This window comes from Pristis pectinata, chromosome 30, assembly GCF_009764475.1.
Source record: "Pristis pectinata isolate sPriPec2 chromosome 30, sPriPec2.1.pri, whole genome shotgun sequence".
In the NCBI taxonomy this organism is placed as follows: Eukaryota; Metazoa; Chordata; class Chondrichthyes; order Rhinopristiformes; family Pristidae; genus Pristis; species Pristis pectinata.
In genome coordinates, this window is record NC_067434.1 from 12,382,613 (window position 1) to 12,407,922 (window position 25,310).

The window sequence follows — 25,310 nt, forward strand, 5'->3', positions numbered from 1 at the left end:
TGCACATTAGCAGATCATAAATAGTGGGTGTTTAGAAATATACATTCTGAGTTTGCGTTGTGTGTGGTGTGTGTGGTGTGTGTGTGTTGTGTGTGTGGTGTGTGTGTGGTGTGTGGTGTGTGTGTGTGTGTGGTGTGTGTGGTGTGTGTGTTGTGTGTGGTGTGTGTGGTGTGTGTGTGGTGTGTGTGGTGTGTGTGTTGTGTGTGGTGTGTGTGGTGTGTGTGTGTGTGGTGTGTGTGGTGTGTGTGTTGTGTGGTGTGTGTGGTGTGTGTGGTGTGTGTGTTGTGTGTGGTGTGTGTGTGTGTGGTGTGTGTGGTGTGTGGTGTGTGGTGTGTGTGGTGTGTGTGGTGTGTGTGGATGAGACAGTGAATTGTAGGGCAGCATGACACTGAGGGGTGAAAGAACCCATTGTACTTCCATTCTCTGCTATTTCCCCATCCACAATCTCACCAGTGAATCTCCTCCTCAAGCCTCCACTGAAATCTTGCCTCACGCTAGTTTGGTTTAGTCGGCTGGTTTAAAATGTTGACATAATCCCTCTAAATCCTGTGCTCAATTCATTCAAAGCCACGGAGAATAGTTTGCAATAGGGCCCTGAGGTCACTTCTCCCTAATCCCCAAAATACTCCCACCCCACCCCTTCTCTCTCTCAACATTCGTCCATACCTTTGAATGGCTGTATGTGTGACTCACACTTGAAGGTTTGTGTGTGCTTTGCCAGCACTCTTTATAATTATAATGTTATATTTGATTGCCAGACATCTTTTAATTGCATTTCTAAGGATAAAGACAGTAATTATACTAAAATGATTTCTGTCCACTAATACTGGGTAAGCTTTCAGTCAGAATTTCTCAAACATAGTTTTTAATATTCTTGTCATTCTAGGCAGCAGAAATTTAATGTAAGTAGAACAGGTTGCATATCATTTTGGGTCCTTTTATTTTATAATACAATAGCTTGCTTATGAATTCTGAATTACAAAACAGATTTTTTATTCCTGTTTAGTGTTGGAGAAGAAATGCAGATCATTATAGGACAAGATGCCTTGTTTGCCCTTTGCTTGCTTGCTATATTTCCAGTGCAGCTGTTCTCTCTGAAAGTGTTGCAAGTAACAACCTACAATGACGTTCTTTCATTTTAAGTTCTTTCCAACACCATCAGCCCCTACCCCACGTAGCGTTAAATTTACTTGTAATATGGGGAGATGACTGGGACACATGAATTGCTGACACTGAGTGACTGTGATAAAGAAACAAAATGTTCAGTGTTTTCTAAATGTGACTATGTCAGTGGGGTGGAGCGGCAGGAGGAGGTGAAATTTGAAGCCAAACAGAACAGCAGGAGCCCCAAGAAACAACCAGACTCAGAAGCTGCAGTGAATGGCCTGAAATTAAACTCACAATCACAGTGTAATTGAGATAATCGGGTTAACTATCATCAGTGTGATTGAGAAACATCTTTGTTATTCGTAGGTATCAGGAATGATTTGCTTTCACTTTGATGAGAGGTGGATGATGAGAACAATGTGGGATCTTTAGATTCTGCCACAGATGGGGAAGGAGGGCAGGTGGGTAGTTTGGGAGGTGGTTCACTCCTTCCACCATTTCCACTGGGCTTCTATGTGCTCCAGACAAATGGACTCAAGCTTCTCAGTGCTATTCTAAACACTCCTTCTCCATTTCGAGTGGTCATAGGACAAGGATTGCCAAGGTCAGTGGAGATGTTATACTTTTTCAAAGAGCTTTTGAGAGCATCCTTGAATCACTTCTTCTATCCACCTGAAGATCTCTTGACATTATGGAACTCAGAACAGAGTGCCTGTTTCTGGAGTCTGGTGTTGTTTATGCAGACAGCATGGGCTGAACTGAGATTTGCTTTCAGAGTGTAATTAGAGTTTCAGTACTGTGGATGTAGACCTGGTGGAGTACATTGATGATGATTCATTTATCCTGCCAATGGATTTGGAGGATTTTGAGAAGGCTGCATTAATGATCTCTCTTTGACATGCCTGCTGTCCATAGCTCAGAAGTGCAAGGATCACTGCTTTCTGAGTTTTGTGCTGGATTTGAACTCTTGATGCTCCTTTTGTTCAGGCAGCCCAAGGCAGTTCTGGTGTACTGAAAGCAGTGGTGTATTTCATCATCCATGCCAACCTTCACTAAGAAGTGGTTCCCAAAGTATGGGAAGCGGTCCATATTTTCCCGAGTCTGGTCACAGACTTTTAGCTTCAATGTGCCTTGTTGTGCAACAGGGACAGGTTGGTGGAGGAGCTTTGTTTTGGGGATCTTAAGTTGTGAGGCTCACTCCTTCATTGTCTTCAATGACTTGGGACTTCTGAAAATGCATTCTGTAGCTGGATAATTGAAGTTGGGCAACAGTGGTTCCAGAGTGGATGTGACGTACTTTGAGCAGTTTTCCATGCACCCTTGGATCAATTCCACTCCAGTGGGAAACATTGGAAGAGGGGTGTAATATTACAATCAGAAAGATGGAGGAAAGTACTGGATGATGATGCAGCCTTGCTTGGCACCAGTCTGCACTGAGATTAAGTCCATTGTGATTCCATTGGTTAAGATCAAGACTTGCATACCAGTAGGTAGCAGATGTAGGATGTAGAGAAATTCCTGTGGGAAAACAAATTTGAGAAGGTTGCTCCACAACCCCTCTTAATTGACAGTCAAAATCTTTTGAGAGGTCCAAAGAAGGCCATGTATAATGATTAATGCTGTTTCCTTCATTTCTCTCATGGTGAAGACCGTGTCCATTGTGCCACCAGGTGAATGGATCCACATTGCGATTCAGGGAGCAGCTCCTTGGCCACTGAGTGGTTGAGGAGGGCCCGGGCAATGATTTTCCTTGTGGCAAACAGCAAGGAGACCTTCCTCTAGTTCCACAACTGGATGCGTCCTTCCCTTGAAGATGATTATGGTGCCACTGAGGTCCCCTGGTACATTCGTCTCTTCACAGATGTGGGAAATGAGGTTTTAAATATGACTGAATTTCCTCTCTGAAAAGTCTTAAAACTTCAGCAGGGATACCATTTGTTCCTGAAACCGTTGTTTTTCAGCTGGCATATGGTCTTTCTGTTCTTCTGTCGGTCCAGGTCAGCAGTGAGGATGGACCAGAGAGCTTACTGTAGGATGGAGTCAAAGGTACTTGTATCAAGCACATTGCCACAGTTGAGAAATTCTTGAACATATTCCTTTCATGGGATGCTGACTAACTCTCTATCCTTGATGTTCACCTCCATTTGTGGTTTTCAATGAGATGGGCCCCTGGGTGTTTGAGCTGTATGTGGCCTTGACAGCACTGAAGAATCCATACATGCCGAGGTTATCAGTGAGTTGGTGGACCTCCTGAACCCTTTCCACCAACTAACTCTTCCTTAGTCATGAGTTTCTGTTGGAATTTGGCCTTCAGGTACCTATAGACCTGTTACTTTTCCTTTGAGGCATGCTAGAGTTTCCAATCCAAGAATACCTTAGGTCTATGGCTAATGAGCTCCTGAATGCCCTGGTCATTCTCATCAAAACAATCATGGAATTTTTTGGGTAGAGGAGCCAAGAGTCTCTTCACAGGTGCTAATAATGAAGAACTCAGAGATGTCCAGACCCTGTAGATACTCTGCTGTTTCTGTTGATTGGATGTTGTCATGTTTTTGTGAGGCACTTTCTGAGAAGAGTTATCATTACAAGCTCCTTGAGATCTTCAACACTGAATTCCTTGTGGCTACATTTTCATTGCTGCTCTTGTTTTGGGGCCAGGATCTTTTTAAACCTTATTGGTCAAGATGGCCCTGACAGTCTTGGAAGATCAGGATAAAATACTGGGCTGACTTTACGACTTGGCAGTGTCTTTTGCAGGGGAACTGCAGATGAGCTGGTAACACATACAGAACAGAAAACTGTCTGATCATTTTTCTCTGAGTTTGTGATGAGAAGATTATACATGCCAAACACATCACAGGCATCAGGGGTCTCAAGGAAATAGGGTTATACTGAGACCATTCTTGATGGATTGTATTTTGGTCTTGTACTCAACTCCCACATAAAACTCAGAATACCCCAAACAAATCAGCATTCCTCCCCACCTCATTTTTAATTAGAAGTTCAAGAAGAGGGCAGTCTCCTTGGAAATGATTCCTCTGCTCTCTACAAAAGGTGTCACTGGAAATATAAACGCAGAATGCAAGAAACGCACAGCAGAGGATAGGAGGTCAAGTTTAAACCTTCAGGTCAATAACCTATGGTCAGAAAATTCATTTGTCTCTCTTTTCTATTAAGTCAGAGTTAAACGGATTGGAATAAGAACCAAAGGGGACAACAGGAAAGGTGTTGCCATGCAGAAAGTGGTTCAGATCAGGAAATTACCTCCCTTTAGAGCACTGGATACATTCCACAGAAGCTGTCAAAAAAGGGAATTGGATAAATTCATGAAAAAGGGGAACTTGCTTGCATATGATGAAAGAGTGGGATTAACTGGGTGGCTCAGTTCAGAAGAGCTGGTGCAGGCCTGACAGACTGAATGGCCACTATCTACGTAGGATTGTTCTCCCATGAAATGAGAGGAAAATAAGCTCCACGATTTCCTGACCTAAAATAACCCTCCACCTCCTGCTGAAACCAGTCCTCGAGCAGTTAAAGCATCTATCACAGTGAGAAATCCTCAGGCACACTCTGACAGACGCTTAGGTACCATTTCAAAATTCCCTAAATTAGACATGCGTGCAACAAATTGGGCTGGCTGAGGTCACATCATGATAATTGGATCGTGTCTGCTCAGAGAGCTGTTGAATTCTTCAATCCTTGTAAGAGTAGATTGCTTGAAGCTAGAAAAGATGAAACAAAGTCACAATAAAAGGTTATCATAATGCAACCCTTTCCTCTTCTTGTTAAGCAGCAATACAGCAGAGAATGAACTGTGGCTGTTGTGTTCTAGCTCAGTCCTAATGCTTACTATAAGCCGACTTTTTATAATAAACTTTTTGTCAAGTGCCCATTCCCACTGGCTGATATCCCACACGTAATCACGGCTGCACAATTGTGTGTCGTCAGAAACTTCAAGGGTCTCTTAAGCTTTGTTCAGGGTATGTTAAAATTCTCTGTACTGGAGTTGACTTAACAATTCCAAGGATAAGAACCTCTCATGTGTAGACCTTCATCGAGCACCAGACCCAGCACAGTTGACTCATGATCTGCAATTTCTTATTCATAAGCACTTCAACTTCACAATGCACAAAGCCATGCACACAACTGATGCATATGACTTGAACTTCCATCATCAAGTTCCAGTTCTCATGGTTTACTGGCTATTAGGGCTTCAGACTAGAAATGAAATGCAAAGCAAGGTTCTATGACCATACATCCAGATTTACATGCCTTAAACTTAGTGCTCAGGTAACTTGAGTTTATTTTATGCCACATATTGCTGACCAACAATTTCACAGGCAACATCACAAGTCCTAATCATACCTTTGATTTTGAACACCAGAACAGGAGGAAGACATTCAACTCCAGGAGTTCTGCATCTTCAAGTGGATCATGGCCAATGTGCCCTTGCAATTCCATGATATGTCCACATTAAAAACATGCTTCAACTTCAGTCATACAAATTTCAGTTGTCTCCCCAGCCTTGTGAATTGAGTTCCAGGACTTAATGATTCTTTGTTTTTTTTTCATTTATCCATTCTTGTGGTGTGAATGTTGCTGGAAAGGCAACACTTATTATCCAGCCCAGGTAGCCCCTAAACAAAGGAGAGAGTTAAGAGTTTACCATATCACCAGGCACAGTAGTGTAGCATTTAGCGTAATGCTATTACAGCGCCAGCAACCAGGGTTCAATTCCAGCCACTGTCAGTAAGGAGTATGTATGTTCTCCCTGTGTCTGTGTGGGTTTCTTCTGGGTGCTCCAATTTCCTCCTACATTCCAAAAAAAGACGTATGGGTTAGGAAGTTGTGGGCACGCTATGTTGGCGCCGGAAGTGTGGCAACACTTGCGAGCTGCCCCCAGAACACTACACATAAGATGCATTTCACTGTGTGTTTTGATGTACATGTGACTAATAAAGATACCTTATCTTATCTTATCTTAATTTACCTTATCTTATCTGCAAATCTGGAAGCACATTTAACCCAGGATAAAGCTGCCCACATGATTGATTGACGCTCATCTGCCACACTAAATATTCATTGCCTCTACCACCAGCACACAGTGGCTGTAATATTTACCATCCACAAATCACACTGCAGTTATTCACCTAGGCTATTACAACAGCATGTCCCAAACCTGTGACCTCTAACCCCAAGAAGGACAAGAGCTATAGACACACGGGAACACCATCAGTGTACGGTCTCCTCCAAGCTGTACACTATTCTGCCTTGGTAATGTATCACTGTGCCTTCATCACTTTTGGGTCTAAATCCTGGAACTCCCTGCCCAGAAGCACTACCTGAGCACCTTCACCAGAAGGACAGCAGCTGTTCAAGAAGATGGGCCACCACCTTCTCATGGGAGACTAGAAATGGACATTAAATGCCTGCTCACATCCCAACAAAAGAATAAATAAAAATCGTAACTACTGTGCTCCCACATAAAAAATTCTTTGTGATTTCAGTCTTCAATGGCCTAGCTCTAATCTTTAATATTGTGTAAGCATTCCCTAGCAGCAGAGGTAGTTTTTCTATATCTGCCCTACTGAGGCACAAGAGACTGCAGGTGCTGGAATCTGGAGCACTAAACAAAATGCTGGAGGAACTCAGCAGCAGCTGTGGAGGGAATGGACAGTCAATGTTTCAGGCCAGATGAAGGGTCTCAACCCGAAACGTCGACTGTCCATTTTCCTCTACGGTTGCTGCCTGACCCGCTGAGTTCCTCCAGCATTTTGTTTGTTGCTCTGCTCTTTGGAAATCCATCAAACATCACCATTGTTGCACTACAGGCTTCACACACCAGCTAAGGCATTCATAGCCCTGGCATGAGTGTTCCAGTTGTTAACAAGGGGAAACCAACCTGGCTCTGCCTATCGGTTACTTTGGGTGAGGCAGCGGAGAGAGAACAAGCTGCTGATTGTGCTTCCACAACCTGGTGAAATGCATTCTGACACCAAGCTCGGCCAATTGCCTGAGGAGGCTCCAGCGTCACCCTGCACAATGGTCTCAATGGGACAGGTGAGCCCTGTTGTCGCTTTCAATGCCACTGTGGAAGCAAAGTTTCAGACAGTCTGACACTGTGAATCCATTTTTAGCTCCTTGGTCCCGTCAAAGAATGTTTTTTTTTCAGAAGTAGAGAAATAATAAAACTAAAGGCATCTTGACTGCCCCTAAAATAATTCCTATTTATGTTTCATAAATGCTGGGGGAAATATATTGCAGTTACCCATACCTCACAGTGAGTTTGTCATCAGCTGCCTCAAAGTAAGCATTGTTATCAGGCTGACTTTCTGATGTTATGTGTGCCTGGGGGAGCCTGACTCTCACACCCATGACTTCACTTGTATCCTCAACAGAAACAAATTTCACAGCTTAAAATCCAGCAGTAAAACTAATTGCGGTATGAATCAGATCCTGAAGTGGTTCATAGAACATAGAACATAGAACATAGAACAGTACAGTACAGGAACAGGCCCTTCAGCCCACGATGTCTGTGCCGAACATGATGCCAAAGTAAACTAATCTCTTCTGCCTGCACGTGATCCATATCCCTCCATTCCCTGCATATTCATGTGCCTATCTAAAAGCCTCTTGAACACCACTATCGTATCTGCTTCCACCACCACCCCGGCAATGGCTCCAGGTATCTACCACTCTCTGTGTAACAAACTTACATCCCCTTTAAACTCTCCCCCTCTCACCTTAAAGCTATGCCCTCTGGTATTTGACATTTCTGCCCTGGGAAAAATATTTTGACTGTCTACCGTATCAATACCTCTCATAATTTTATAAACATCTATCAGGTGTCCCCTCAGCCTTCAACGCTCCAGAGAAAACAATCCAATTTTGTCCAACTTCTCCTCATAGCTAATACTCTCCAATCCAGGCAACATCCTGGTTAATCTCTCCTGAACCCTCGCAAAAGCCTCCACAGCCTTCCTGTAATGGGATGACCAGAACTGCATGCAACACCAAGTGCAACCTAACCAAAGTTATACCAGTTCATGTAACACTTTTCACCTTTCAGCTAAACCATTAGACTGATGCCTTCACTGCTGATTCCAAGAATCCCAAGGCGCAATTTACGAAGAGGCCAGGGGAGTCTCCCCCGTGATTGGAGCCAATCTTTATCCCACAATCAACATTTCTATAATATATTGCCTGGTCATTATCATACTGTTGTTTATGGGATCTTGCTGTTCACAACTTGACTACTGTGCTTCCTGCATGACAATGGAGACAACATTGCAAGATTACTTGAAGATCTTTTGATGTTCTGAAGGGAACGTGAACGATGCTACGGAAATGCCTGTCTTTAAACCAGAGAGCTGGCAAGCTCATTTTCCTCACTACTTTTTTAACTAAAAAAAAATTCTTTATTCATAAGATTAGCAAACACATGATGAGACTATTCATGGTTTGACATATCATTCTATTTTCCAACAAGATCAACATTATATCAGTTTGATATCAATTTTTCTTTCAAGCCCAAAGGTTTTTACACCGGTTCAATTCCCTGAGTATGCAGTTAAGGTCATAAGCCGTGTCCTTTGCCCATGTAACCTCTGTGGCTGCTACACTGAGTTTCAGTGTGTCCCTCGGCACATAGTCCTGCACCTTAATATGCCCCAGTCTGCAACATTTGAGTGGGGGCAGCTCCTTGCACTGGAGCTGTAGGACTGACCAGATGTTAATAATCTGCCAGCTGCAACTGATGTGACTCAGTCTGTCCCTAGGAGCAGTCAGTAGAGCGCAGAGTCCTGTGTAATACAGATGTTTGGGAAGAACCTTGACAAAGCCAACTGCATCACTTGACAGACCTTCCTGGCACCTCAATAATTATTCTTTTTGATATTTTGACATCCAACCCACCTCTTCATAACTTCACCGACATCTTCCTCTCTCACCAACAAACAGTCTGCTGGAGGAACTCAGCCTGTCGAGCAGAATCCGTTTGGGGGGAAAGGAATTGTCAGCATTTTGGGCCAGAACCCTGCATCAGGACTGAGAGTGGAGAGGGGAGATGGCCGGTATAAAGAGGAGAGGGGGAGTGGTGAGACAGGGGCCAAAGGAGGGGTCAAGGATGATGGGCAGATCGAGCCAGGTAGGGAGGGCTGGAGTTGGGAGACGAAGGCAGGTCAATGATAGATGGAGGCAGACAAAAAGAAAGCTGATGGAGTCAGGTGGGGGAAAGAGATAGTGATGGTGGAGGCAAGCTGGGAGGTTGATAAGCAGGAACACAAAGGCTACCTGTGCTGGAAGCTGATAAACAAGGAAGGCGATAATGAGAACCATAAGGAGACAGGTGAAAGGCAGATGGAAGCAGAGCCAGATGGGGGAAGGGAGGGGTTGGGGGGGCATGGGGTCCAGTGGGTGAACTGAGTGTGTAGTGGGTAGATAAAACCAGAAGGTGATGAAAATGGGTGATGGGGAGGAGGGGAGGTGAGAAAAAGGGAGAGAGGCAGAGAGGAAGAGAGGGAGAGAGAGAGAGAGAGGGAGGGAGAGAGAGAGAGAAAATGTGCAGCATTCCAATATCTGCAGTCTCTTGTATCTCGATCTTCCTCTCGCTCCACCTCTTTATTATGCCTCTGCAGGTCAGATGTTTAACTAAGAGGTTTAGCATTAGAAGAAAGTTTTGATTTACTATATGGGTGAGAATTCATCTGCTGAAGGCATTAAAATTCAGCGTGGAACTGGAAGGTGTCATGCGCAGGTTAGACTGGGTGAAAGAGGCAGGATGGCACTTCCTGAAGAGATTGAGAACAACCAGTTGGGTCTTTAAAATAATTCAGTGGATCCAATGCAAATGAACAGATTTATTTCCAGAATCTGTCATTTTCTTTTCAATTGCTTTTTGCTTTTAAGTTGTTTTTGTAACAGATTTATTCAGCTGTCTTGCTGGGATTTCAACGTGTTGCATAGTACTATTAATTTTCATGGGGATATACACTGATTTTAGTTCAATATCCTTTTTAACCCTTGGCCATCAATCTCGGATTTAAAATGATTAACTCAGTTTGCATCTAGTGCTTTTTGTATCAGAGAGTTTCACATTTCTACCATTTTTTAAGTGAAGGGTTTCTTAACTTATCTCCTGAATGAACTGGCTCTGAATGTTTTATCTTCTTGTCTTACACTTCCCAGAGAAAGAGAGAGAGAGAGAGAGTGGGAGAGAGAGAATGAGAGAGAACCACAAAGAAAAAAAGAGAAGGAAAGAGAGAGTGTGATCAATTTAAAGGGGCCAGTAAAAGCTGTTAAATGCGGATCAGAACAGATGCACGGAATTTAAACCAAAAGGAGATTTTTGGAAATGGCCGGCAGATCAGACTGTGTCTATAAAGAGAGGACACACAAAATATATATTAAGTTAAAATTTTAAAAATCAATGGTTCCTTTTATCATTCCCAAATAATTTCTTTCCAAACCCTAAAACCTTAATTGAAACACTCCTCGCATTCGAGATAGTACAGTTGTTCTCAATATACATAATCTCTCCTCAGAATCACTCTTGGACCCTGCAAACATTCTGGTGAATCCAATCAGCACCCTCTTCAGGGTGGGGTTTCCAGAAATGCATTTAGTCTTCCAGTCATGATCTAACCGGGGATTCATATGGCTGTGACAAAACTTCCTCCCCCTTTATATTTCCATCTTCTGACTACAATTCCACTAGATTTTTCAATTATGTTTTAAGTGACTCCCATATTTTAATACAAAAGTAAGAAACTGTGAACGTAATTAAAGTAAAAACAGAAAATGTTGAAAATATCAGGAGATGAGATACCATCTGAGAGAACCAATATTAAAGCTTCAGAACTGAGAAAAAGTGGAGATAAAGCAAGTTTTAAGATGCAGAAAAGGGAGGCATGGAGGGAGAAAGACAGACGAATGGCAGGGACTTTCAATGGCAAAAGGGGTGATAGAATGCAGAGACAGAAGATTTTAAGAGATATATGTTATCTGGAGGAGATGTAAGCACAAAATCAGCACAAGAAATCTGAAATAAAATTGCCAGGATGATGATTATCTGAAATTGTTGAACTCGCTATTGAATCTTGAAGACTAATATGCAAGTCAGATGATGAGGTGCAGTTCATCAAGAAGGAGGCTGAGGTCAAAGAGATCAGAGAGGGAGTGGGATGCAGAATTAAAGTGACAGATAACTGGCAGTTTGGGTGTCAGCCTTTTGGACTGTATAGAGTTGCTCTGCAAAAGTGGTCACCCCATCTGACCATGTACAGCAGTGAACACAGGAACTAAGTTGAAAAGCTGTACAAATAAATCACTTCTTTCCAGGAAGTGTTTGGGGTGCTGGCTAGTGGATTAAAAAGACAGAGCATCTATACTATTTTGAATTCATGGCCAGAAATATCTTTCCAGATGAAGGGTCTTGACCCAAAATGTCAACTGTCCATTTCCCTTCATAGATGCTGCCGGACGCACTGAGTTCCTCCAGCATTTTATGTGTTGCTCCAGATTCCAGCATCTGCAGTCTCTTCTGTCTCTGAAATACCTTCAGACCACCAAAAGCTTCTCTTTATTTAAATAATATTCCAATTGATCCATTTTTTTGCTGCAAAGTGCATGGCCTTACACATAATAGGATTAAAATCCATCTACCACAACTCTTCCCACCCACTTAACCTATCAATGTCTCTTTGTAATTTTAAGCTCTCATCCACACTAGTTACTATGCTACTAATCTTTATGGCATCAGTTAGTTTGGATCAAACAGTATCATGAATAAATACATTGAAGTGATGGTCCTAATGAAAATTCTTTTTAGCCACCTTAAGCACTTATGTCTATTTCAAGCACCTGGGCATTATCTGAGCTCAGCTGTCTATCCAATCTCCTAATCTTCAATCCCATAACCTTTAATTTTATTTGACAGCCTCTTCTGAGGAACTCCATCAAATGCCTTCTACATGTTTGAAAAGACCACTTCTATCACCACCCCCCTTTTTCTCTATGTTGGCAACTTTCTAAAGAAAATTTAATCACGTTTATTACACATGACCTACCCTAACAAATGCATGCTGGCTCTCTCTAATCAGCTCAAATTTCTCTAGGTGCACAGTCACTTTGTCCTTAATTATAGATTCCAATAACTTCCCACAACAGCTGTTAGACTAACAGGTCTATAATTTCTTGGTTCCTCTCTCTTGCCTTTCATGAACAGCAACAGATGGAAGAGGATACAGTAGCAATGGCAAATCGCAAGGGCAGCAGAGATCTGACATCCCCATCAGTTACACTTTATCCAGCAGTCAAGAGATTTCTGTTGCCTGACTTGAAGGATTCATTAAATTGCAACATTCCCATAGAGGCCCAGAGCTCTTCAGACATCAGATGTAAACCAGGATAATAAAACGACTGCAAGCACTCCACAAAAAATCAGACACACTGCAGGCTTCTTCAGAAGTCACAAAGTGTTTACGTTCAACAAATTAACCTCCATTTCTTTTCATCTGAGCTGCAATCAAAATCACCTTTTGTTTGTAGGATTATGCTGTGCACATATTGCCTGATATCTTCCTTACATAACAAATTCAGGGGTATCTCATTGGCTACAAGACTATTTGAATGTTCTAAGATTGTACAAGGTACTATATGCAAAGTACAAGACTCTACAACCCAGAACGTGATGTGGGCCAACACTGTATGAGAAAAGTTATCACTTTCCTTGTGTGGTTCCGCCAGTTACCTTTTGCACAAAAAATCCATCTCCGTCCATTACAGAGAGGTCCTGAGAGGATAAGGATTAGGATAAGGATAAGATCTTTATTAGTCACATGTACATAAAAACACACAGTGAAATGCATCTTTTGCATAGAGTGTTCTGGGGGCAGCCCACAAGTGTCGCCATGCTTCCGGCGCCAACATAGCATGCCCACAACTTCCTAACGCATATGTCTTTAGAATGTGGGAGGAAACCTGACACCCAGAGGAAACCCATGCAGACATGGGGAGAATGTACAAACTCCTTGCAGACAGTGGCGGGAATCAAACCCAGGTCACCAGTGCTGCAAAGCGTTATGCTAACCGCTACACTACCATGTCTGCCCGGAACTGAGTTAGTGGGGTGGGGGCAAGGATGGTGGGCAGAGCACTCTCTGCTCTCAAAGTAGGGGGAAGGTATTTAGTCACCTGGCGAGCTGGCTACTTCAGTCAGCTGTCAAGGTTGTCAAAGGCACTAAATGTTTCTGACTTTCAAGAACATTTGGATAATTTGAATAATTTTAAATCTTTGAAAGTGACTGCATTCAGAAACATTGAACATCATTAAAACTTTTATTTAAATAATTTATTTTAAATATTTTATATTAATTTTAAAAATAATGGAAATAAAATAAATGCTTAAGAACACATATACATACCTTGGAAAACTAAAGGATTTTAAAATAATCTACTAATCCTAAAATTTACCTTAATCCCTCACTGACATTCTCCGTTGCGATCAACAGAGAAGCTGCCCCACACTAGGTCCAAGCTGGACCAGGTTGCTAGTCACAAAACATTTCTGCAGTTTCAAATTGTGGACAGTTACCGCAGGGAAATGTCAACATAACCATTGGGAACTGCATGCATTTCCCACAAAATCCAGGTGATGACTCACCCAGTTGAAGTGCCCCGCAGTTTCTTTTTCTGTTTGGTGCATTGAAGTCAAGTTTAGTGCAAAGTTTCATCGTGTTACATTTGTGAACAGATTTGGTCACTGTGTATTGCAAAGGTAATGTTGCAAATGCGTTGTAATAATCTATACTCCTCCCTAATTTACCTGTGCAAATGGTCATCAGAAATCATTGCAAAAAGCCATTTGGTCAAGGAGAGGGAATTGGTAATTGGTAATTATTGGTAATAGGTTTACTATTGTCACATGTACCAAGATAGTGAAAAACCTTCTTTGAATGCCATCCATACAGATCATTTCAAAACATGGTACATCGAGATAGCACAAGGGAGAAGCTAATACATAATGCAGAATATAGTGTTACAGTTACAGTTACAGAGAAAGTGCAATGCAGGTAGACAATAAGGTGCAAGGGCCATGACGAGGTATGTCATAAAAATCTCAAATAGAGATAAAATAACAAAATCCTGGCAAGAGGGGAGACACTGACAAAGGGAAACATATACATTATAAATGAACATGCTAAAAGTGATGTTCATAATGACCTATATATTATGAACTATACATTATAAGACTATCCGTTCAATAGTCTAATAACGGCAGGATAGAATCTGTTCTTCAGCCTGATGATGCGTATTTTCAAGCTTTTGCATCTTCTGCCAGATGGAAGAGGGGAGAAGAGAGAATGTCTGATGTGGGAGGGGTCTTTGATTATGTTGGCTGCTTTTCCATGGTTTTCGTGATAGACTGAGCTATGTCCACAATTCTCTGAAGTTTCTTGTGGATTTGGACAGAGCAGTTCCCTACCAAGCTCTGATGCATCCAAATAGGATGCTTTCTATGGTGCATCTATAAAAATTGGTGAGGATCAATGGAGTCATGCTGAATTTCCTTAGCCTTCTGAGGAAGTAGAGGTACTGGTGTGCTTTCTTGGCCATAACGTCTATGTGGTTGGACCAGGACAAGCTATTGGTAATGTTTATACCTAGGAACTTGTAGCTCTCAACAATTCCCACCTCAGCGCCATTGATACATACAGGGCTGTGTGCTCTGCCTAGCTTCCTGAAGTCACTGACCAGCTCTTTTGTTTTGCTGACCTTGAGGGAAAGGTTGTCATAAAACCTTGCCACTAGGCTCTCTGTTTCCTTCCTGAAGTCCGCCTCATCCTTATTTGAGATCCAGCCCATTACGGTGGTGTCATCTACGAACTTTTAGATGGAGTTAGAGCAGAAACTAGCCACACAGTTGTGAGTGTATAGGTCATTATGAACATCACTTTTAGCATGTTCATTTACAATGTATATGTTTCCCTTTGTCAGGGTCTCCCCTCTTGCCAGGATTTTGTTATTTCATCTTAGATTAAAAAGATGTGAATTTAAGAATGGTGCAGTTATTGCTACTGAAATGTCTCTCCTCTCTCTCTCTCTCTCTCACAGACACACACACACACACACACACACACACACACACACACACACACACACACACACACACACACACACAGAGTAAGTACCGTTTCATTCATTTATGGAATATGAGCTTCACTGGCAACCCCAGCATTTACTACCCATTCCTAATTACTTGATGGGGTGGTAAGAACCACCTTCTTGAACTTCTGTGGTCTGCTTTGTAAAGAGCTGCTCCAGTTACAACCTCCAAGGCACATGTTTTCTCTCTCTCTCTGTCTGAGTGGAATAGAACAGTCTTCATACCTGGGACCTCTGTTTAGACCCAGCCTAAATCTTCACATTTATCATAACTTTTCATGTGGTTTCCTTCAGTGCCCAGACCTTTGTTCTCTAATAGTTAATGGGTGCAAAAAATGAGGCTATATTTTTTCAAAGTGGGCTGCTCCTGCACCAATGTTAACCTGAGCACAAAGCCCCCTGCCACAAACATGACTGCATTAGTAAATCTCAGATGCTCGTCAATCTGAGATTCACACACAGGGATGACATAAATTACCTGCTCCTTGATCATTCATTAAATACCATATCAACTACACAACAGGTTCTAAATCAATGGCACTTTCCTCCGGTGTTTGCCTGGTGCAAACTGTTCCACTATCAGGCTGTTAGCTTCCAATCCCATTCTATTTATAGATTCACATTATATAAAAAAGAAGCACAAGTGCCAGGAAAACCTTTACCCCAAGCTGAGGCATTAATTCCAAACCGGCCTTTTACCTGAATTGAATATTGATTTGCACAGTAACTTTACTTAAAGAAAGGAAACTTCACCATGAATCAATTGAAAGCTTAAGTAAACCAATCATCAGTGGTGCAACTGTACTGATTCACAATGCAGGATGGCAACTCATCAATATTTGTTGTTTGACCTCAGCCACTGCAGGGTGCAGAATTACATCACCACGATTAGTTTCAAGTCCTTTGAGCTGGGGTTTTGGGGGCTTGGAGGGAGGAGCAGGTTAGTGGTGGTGAGAAGGCAAATACAGAGGAAATTGGTCAAGGTTGCTATCCTAAACACTGGCATTTAACAGCAAGGATATGGATCAAAACACAAATATACTGAGCTGTGGGATCCCAATAGCTGCCAACTGCATACAGGAGAAAGCAGTGACATTTTTCACTGCTTCCTTTGTCTTCTGTATCAGTGGCTCTAGTCCATACTCCTCCCAAAAGTGACTGGGTTAAGCACCTGGTGAGTGCACCCCAACATTTAACCCCACCAGTGAATGGCAACAGTGAGTCGTCTCACTGTATCCTGTTAAATCCAACACTTACCTCACACTGAAACCTAAAATTAAATCCCAACACACAGATCATAAAATGGTGCCCAATGATGATGACAAAAATATACTCCTAAACCAAACCTTACCACTGAACCCTAACAATGTATCCAAGACTGTATCCCAACATTGTACCCTGAATCTATATCACAATATTGTAATGCATCATTGTTTCCTCAGAGACAAACCCTATCACAGTACAATCCAATAACACCAACATTTTACTGCAAAATTGGTTAATATTATACCTTAATACTGATCCTCATTACTGTATCCCAAGAATAAACCCCAGTTCTGCAGTTCTAGCCCTTACCTCAAAATTGAATTCTATCATTGTGTCCTAACACAGATCACCAACACCAAACATTAACCTGCACCCCAAAAAGATAATCCAATTGAACCCCAGAAATGCTCCCCATCACTGAACCTCAAAACTGAAATTTGCTGAGTACTCCTAATTCTAAATTCCAGCACTATAAGGCAACATTGAAGTTTAATACTTAACACCAACAAAGGATTCAATGAAAATTAAAATAACCCAAATACGTGAAGAGCACTGAATCTCAACATTGAACAAAATACTTTAAAACAGCACTGAAAACTAAAATTGTACCCCAACATTGAAACCAAATGCAAAGGGCAACACTGAGCCCTAAAACTGAATCATAAAACTGAACACCAAAGTTCAAAACTTATACCTGAAATCCAATATTGACACAGAGAACTGTATCTTTGAACTGAAAAACAACACTAAACTAAAACTGTAGCCTAACACTGAAACCTAATATTGAATCCCAACACAGATCATAAAATGGTGCCCAAGGTTGATCCCAATGCTGATGACAAAAATATACTCCTAAACTGAAAAATAGCATGGTACCTAAACACAGAACCACATTAACCCCAATAACAGAGAATCCTGACACCAAAACCAAAAGTAAATACTGACACTATACTGTACCCAGTCACTGTACCCGGAAGCTGGACCCCAATACTACGTCCCAACACTGGGGCTAGACTGTAACTCACCAGACTTCCGCCTTTATCCAAACAATGGACCCCCAGCACTGCACCCAGGAACACTCAGTGCCAGAATGGTGCACTACAACATTGAACACTAATGCTGAAGTCTTGCACCAAATTGCAAAAAAACCTTAACCGTGTACTCCAACAGCGAAAAACAGCAATGAAACACAACACAGTACCCCATACCAATTCCTAATGCCAAACTCCAAAGCTATGCCTCAACAGTGAACTCCAACTCTCTGGTGGAATGCAGACTCCATCACTGAACCTCAACACTGAAACACACCACCAAATTATAATGTTGAACATGAATGCCAAACGGAAAATATATCCCAATACCAGAGCTGGACTGAAGAAGGGTCCTGACCCAAAACGTTGACCGACTGCTTTTCTCCACAGATGCTGCCTGGCCTGCGGAGTTCCTCTTGCATCATCGTGTTTTTCATCCAGGTTGCAGCATCTGCAGTATTTTGTTTCACTAGAGCTGGACTTGGTATCACAACAAAGATCCCTGTACTGAAACACAACAGTATACTCCAACACTGAGCTTCAACACTACTCTCCAACACTGTTTTCCAATACTGTAGTTAACACAATACCTCATTACTATCTCCCAGTATTCCCCAGGCTTCACCTCTTTGCCTGCTGAAGCGCTGCCTTGCTACCCTTTCACTTGCCTTCACGACCTTCCTAAGAATCTAGTCCATGGAAAGATCAACATAATGTGTTTTGAATGTGATTGACATTCTGTCCATGATCCTAAACACTATATCTGTCCAGAAGCAACGCACTGTTCCTGCACTGCATATCACTACTAGATTCACAGCTGAACTCACCACCCTCTTCAAACCAGCAACTTAAAAAGACAAGGTCAGCAGGCAGGAGGGGAAACCACATCTCTGATTCCCCTTCATGTCACACACCATTCTGACAGAAGTAGATTTCCACAACTTCATTGTCAGTGGGTCTAAGTCCTGAATCTCCTCGCCTAGTAGCTCTGTGGAGTACCCTCACGATCTGGTCTGCAGTGGTTCAATCAGGTGGTCACCACCACCTTCACAAAAGCAGCTAGGTGCAGGCATTAACCCTGGCTTTGCCAGTGACTGTCCCATCACAAGAAAAAAATAGAGAACAAAATATACAGTGAAGAATATCAGTAATGGTAACAACTTGGATAAATTAAACATTGTATTCACAAAGCAACCTTATCCCAAGAAGCTGAAAGCAGGCTGATGCCATTGGATACTGCAATGATTCAGTGCACCATCCAAGCCCTGTCCTGACCAGTGGCTGTGCTGTCTCGTCTCTGTAAAGTGAGTTCAGTCTAACCTAAAGTCAGCTTCTCAGGCAACAGAGAGAACAAACGGGAGTTTACTCTGAGAGACCAGAGGTACTGAGATAAGTAGCAATGTCCCACTGGGACACAACAGGGCACTCCTTCTGAGTCAAAACAAGTCAGAGACTCTACATCACCATCCCTGACAGGGTCAGAAGGCCACAGTGCTTCCCTGAAAGCAGAAATTAGCCTCCCTGCCTACATCTTCCTTTGTCAAGGATGAACATTCACCAGAACTAAATGTTCTTTCAGTTAAATCCAGGTTGAAATTGTCTAGGGTGAACCATCATTAGCCTCAGAGAACATCAGCTTGATTAGAGGAGTTTACATCTTGAGTGGAAATATGGATCTGGCATCCCAGTAGAGTGTTTTGTCAGTTCCCTAGTAACAATCACCTTGGTGACCAAATAGATTGTAGAACAATTCCCATGAGGGAAGAAATTTACCCAGGCCAAAAACCGTGGATTAATAAACATGTCTTGTCATAACCTCTTTAACATGTTCAGTGGTGTGAACCCATTAAACCTGCCCAGGTTAAAGATACGGCTCTGTATTAATTAAATGTGGCTTTTCACACTCTGTTGCATAAAGAATCCATCACAACATTGCTCTGCTAGAGCTGTGGTCCTGTGTCATTTCTTCCACACCACTGAGCTAATGAAACTTAAACAGCAGAGATCGGAACCCTCCATCCATGATGGAAAGGAGAAAGATGCCAGCCCAGAATTTTGCAGAGATTCAGGTACTGCATAACTATATGGAAGGATCCTTCTTACAACATTATGGGCCTGGGAAATCATGGGAATGGCAACTTAAGCTGACTCACACTCTGCATCAGAACTTCCCAGGTCTTTTGTTCTGTTTTCCATGAAGTCACAGTCACACAGCACAGAAACAAGCCCTTTGGCCTAATGGTCACACCGAGCATCAAGTCCTATCCGTACTAGTCTACTTTGTCTGTAGCCCTCCATGTCTTGGCAATACAAATGTTTGTCTAGGTAATTCTTAAATGTTGTGAGAGTACCTGGCCCCATCATCAACTCAGGCAGTGTGTTCCAGATTCCAACTACCTTCTGCATGAAAAAGTTCTTCTTCAGATCCCCTCCCCAGGAGTTTCTCTAACTGATATATTTAAACGGACAATTAACAAAACATTGACTGAATTAAAATTAGTGGCCATTGCAAACTTGCTGAATTAATGTTGTTTCAGTTGCTGTGCAATGTTGAACTAATGTTAGTTTGTTCAATATAAACAAGTGTACAAACATTGTTGAGATGTGTTTGAAGAATGAAGCACGATCATGGGGAAGGGAAACTCTTTGAGCCTCAGGTGGCAGCCCAAGGGAGAGAGCCAGTGTGTCTTGGGGAAGAAACTAATGACCTGGGGATGGAAGCCTGTCCCTCAGAGAGAGGAGCCTGTGTCCTTGGGAGAGGAACCAATGTCCCAGGGAGTAGAGCTCAGAGTGAGAAGTCAGTGACCCAGGGAGTAGAACCAGTGTCCTTGGGAGTAGAACTAGTGCCCCAGGGAGAGGAATCCATGTCCCAGGGAAAGGAGCCCGTGCCAAGGGACTGGAGCTTTTGGGCCAGGGAATAGAACAAGTGTGTTGTGGAGAGGATCCATTGTTCCAGGAAGGGAAGCCTGTGCCCTTGGAAAGAGGATCCAGTGTCCCAGGAGAGGAGGTAGAGTCCTGGGGGAGAGAAGGCAATGTGTGAGGCAGTGAAGCAAGTGTTCCAGGGAGAGGAGGCAGTGTCCCAAGGAGTGGTGCCAGCATCCTGGGGACAGAAGCCAGTGTCCTCTTGATTTCTTTAATATCCAGAAATATGTTGATCTCACTTACGAATGAATTCACTGACTAATCCTCCATAGTCCTCCAAATTAGAGAATTCTACAAGTCCACCAGCCTCTGTGTGAAATTCTGGAACAAACTCTGTAAAAAATTCTCCACACCTCAGGCCCCATAGGCCTAACCCTTATTTCAGACTGTAACCCCTTGTTCCAGACTCCTCAGCCAGGGAAAACTCTCACCCTACATCCATCCTGTTGGTCCCTGTAAGAATTTTGTACATTTCAATGAGACTTTCCCTCATTCTTGTAAACTCTGGAGAATACAAGCCTGGTAAACTAAGTCTCTCCTCATACACAAACCTACATCCCGGCTTTGTGAATCTTCATTGTACTCCCTCTACTTTTTAAGTAAGGAGATTAATATTGCACACCAAGGCCCTGAGAAAATGGCCCAGACTGTTTTACATTAAAACATTGGTTAGATACTGAAATAAAAACAAAATGCTGGAAGTACTCAGATGGTCAGGCTGCATCTGTCCACCACAGATGCTACCTGGACTGCCGAGCTTTTCTAGCATTTTCTGTTTTTATTTCAGATTTCCAGCATCTGCAATTTTTGTGCTTGATTATCAGTTAGACAATTGTCCTGCAGGTGTTGCTGTTGTGGTGATAAAGTCACATATGGCTATTCATACACACTTCACAGGTTGGCAGTAAAATCTATCATTGAAGGAGGCAGAAAAATCAGTTTTTAATTGTTACGTTACATACAATGAGTAGACAGCATTATCAAACTGGTAAATTAGCCAAATCTGGCTGGCATATTTTTTTAATTTTCTTAATGATGTGATTTATTATTGAGACATTTAGGCAAATGCACATTAGATGCACAGATTAATGGCATTATTGCTTTATGGCACTTAATAGGGACTAAAGAGGTGCCACCAGTAATGATTTGTGGAGATTGGGATTTGAATGCAGTGAGCAGAGATGTTCAGGATCACCTCTAGGCTAAAATTATCAAGAGACTTTCCATTCTCATTATTCATTGGATATATAATGAAGTGTTTCCAATTCCCAGCTCTGCTCACACATTACAATTGTGGAATATTCAGGTTGTTCAGATTGTTGAAAATGGATTCAGCTTTAATCCATGGGGAAATAAAAGAGAGTCCGAGATCAGAACAGGACTGTGTTGTTGTTGAAGCCACCCAGAGCCGGGAGCCTGAGATGTAATAGGCCTTTATTCAGTACAAGCATACATGCAGGGGAGATCAGGAAGAAGAACATCCCCAAAGATCAATTACATTGAGTTTTATACTTTCTAGATATAATGATAGCATGTGGCAGATGATTGACGGCCCATTAAACGTGACAATAACCATTAGTGTGGATGCTTGTGAGAAGTAGGGAGGAGTGCTGCACTGTCAGAGATGCCGTCTTCCACTTGAGACCCTAAGCCAAGGTTCGGATTGCTCCTTCAGGTAACTATGACAGATATTGTGGTAAAAGGTATTTACTACCATCTTCTCAAGGGCAACTAGGAATGGGCAATAAGTGCTCAAAAATGGTGTCTAGGTAGCTATCTGGGGCCTCCCATCAACTTTAAAAAGAAACTTTGAAAACAAGAACTGCTAAAGCCATTTCCCTTTTGGTATTGGCATTGGTATTGGTTTATTATTGTCACTTGTACCGAGGTACAGTGAAAAACTTGTCTTGCATACCGACTGTACAGGTCAATTCATTACACAGTGTAGTTACATTGAGTTAGTTCAGTGTACATTGATGTAGTACAGGTAAAAACAATAACAGTACAAAGTGTCACAGCTACAGAGAAAGTGCAGCGCAACAAGGTGCAAGGTCACAACAAGGTAGATCGTGAGGTCAGAGTCCATCTTATCGTATAAGGGAACCATTCAATAGTCTTATCACAGTGGGGTAGAAGCTGTCCTTAAGTCTGGTGGTACGTGTATCTTGTATCTTCTCCTGTATCTTCTACCTGATGGGAGAGGAGAGAAGAGAAGAGAGAATGACCTGGGTGGGTGGGGTCTTTGATTATGCTGGCTGCTTCGCCAAGGCAGTGAGAGGTAAAGACCTCACCCACCCAGAGTCCAAGGAAGGAAGGCTGGCTTCCGTGACACGCTGGGCTGTGTCCACAATTCTCTGCAGTTTCTTGCGGTCCTGGCCAGCCCTCTGTTGCTACATATAAGTTAAAGACAGAGGACATTTGTGCTTCAATGGCTCCAAAGAATTTAACTTTTAGTGTCCAGTGGCTCTAACACTGGCACCATTTATCTATTGTCTCCCTGCATCAATGGCTGTTCCTATCCACCTGGTACATCCTCATGACGTCTGAGCATCTAGACAAGTACTTGAGTCTCCAAAGCATAGAAGGCTACAGACCTAATGTGGGTAAATGGGAATAGTGTGGACAGGTACAATGGGCAGTACGGATATGGGGGGGCCAAAGGGCCCTTTTCTGAGTTTTGTGACTCAATAACTCTACTCACACCTTTCCGTATTACACTGATCTCATCAGTATGTCGTGGCTTGGTGTTTCAATGTGTCAATCAAGGAGTTTGTTGAATCTAATTAACATAGCCCTTGTCTCAGCTATCTCAATAACCTGTATTCAAAATTAATTCTTTTTCTCTCTGTACTGTTGTTGCCTGACCTGCTGAGTGCTTCCAGCAATTTCTGTTTTATATTTCAAAAATCTATTTATTATTAAAGGTCCTTGCCTGATCCTTGAACAACTCGGTGGCAGAAGAAGTTCCTGCTGCAGTGAAACTGGGCAGTTCAGACTGCCAGTACGTTGGATGGGCTGTGAACTGGGTCAGGACAGACCAGGCTATTCAGTAGCAGGGCTAGTTACTGATGGTCAGAAAGTACAGGGTCTCACCGATCCATTGGAACAACCCTCCTATTGGGGAGTTTTAGGATTGGGGTACAGATGGGGCAGGCACAGTAATTGTCATGTTAGGGGCAGGCACGGTAGTGTAGCGGTTAGCATAACACTTTACGGCGCCAGCGGCCGGGGTTCGATTCTGGCCACTGTCTGTAAGGAGTTTGTACGTTCTCCCCGTGTCTGCGTGGGTTTCCTCCAGGTGCTCCGGTTTCCTCCCACATTCCAAAAAGCATACAGGTTAGGAAGTTGTGGACATGCTATGTCGGCGCTGGAAGCATGGCGACACTTGCGGGCTGCCCCCAGAACACTCTATGCAAAAGATGCATTTCACTGTGTGTTTCAATGTACATGTGACTAATAAAGGGATCTTATCTTATTTCTTTGAAGAGTGGGTGACCATTGAGCGCAGACAGGTGGTGTGACACAATGAAGTCCACCCGTTGTTGTAATGTAGGAAACAGTACCAACAATTTGCCTAGATTAAGCTCCTGGGAACCAGCAATATGTTAATGATCATATTTTAGTTGGGTTTATTGAGGGATAAATATTGACCAGGATACCAGCAGGACACTGGCCTTAAAAGCTTTTTCTTTTTTATTCAATTTTTGGAGACCTGGCCATTGTTAGCAAGACTGGCATTTATTGCCCATCCCTAATTGTCCTTGGGAAGGTAGAGGTAAATGCCTTTGAGTGCCGTGGTATCTGTTATATCCACCTAAAGGAGCAATCTGAATATCAGTTCAAGGTCTCAAGTGGAAGACAGCACCTATGAACAGCGTAGTCCCCCATATTTCTCATAGACATCCACTCAATTGGAGGATAAAATAATCTGCTTATTTCTGAGAAAATAAAACATGGAAAACAAAATCCTGCTGGAGATCTCCCTGTCCACTTCCAAAACTTTATCGCCTGCCTTCTATGATCTCCACAATCAATCCATCACTTCCTACTCCAGTCTCAAATATTTTGCAAGATGCCTTCAGTTGCCATGATACATAAAATTGTTCTACAAAGGTATACTATTATTGTTATTAGTGCATCATTAATAAGTTATTTTGGTAATTCACTACTGTAATGATGCAAGATAACATGGAAAATTAATTTGTAACCACCTTCAGTGATCCTCCACTTGTGTATCAGCTCTCTGCAGTATGTAACCTATGGCATTGCTCATGGTTAGAGGCTGTGTTATTGTATAAAGCCAGGAGAAGTCTCCAACGTTTAACTTACAATGTATTATTCTGTAGCTGTGATCTCATTATAAGGCCACCATGTATTAATTACTTCAAGTAAACAGGACCCTGAGGTCACATAGAGGCTAATTGTGATTGTCAAGGTTTAAAGAGGCAAAGGATTGAGAACCCTTAGTGTTTCTCAATGGGCAGCATCTAGATTGTAATGAATGAAAGGGAAATGCCTTTAGTCATCTTTCTTTTCAAAGGATCTTTTTTATGTTGTTGGTGGCTCGCAGTCAGCTCAACTTGTGTTTCATAAAAAAGGAAATTTGGCTTGAGCAGAGCAAAAGCACCACAATAAATAGTTTGGATCAAATAGCCTGGTTCTTTGATAAGTAATTCTTTTTTCGAGACAATCAGCTGCAGGTAGAATATCTCCAGGTGTTTGCACACACATTCCAGGTGTGACACAGATTTTCCATGTGTGTTTAAAAGCGTGACTGATGGCTTTTGCATTTTATTTGAATTATGATGTATTAGTGGTCTA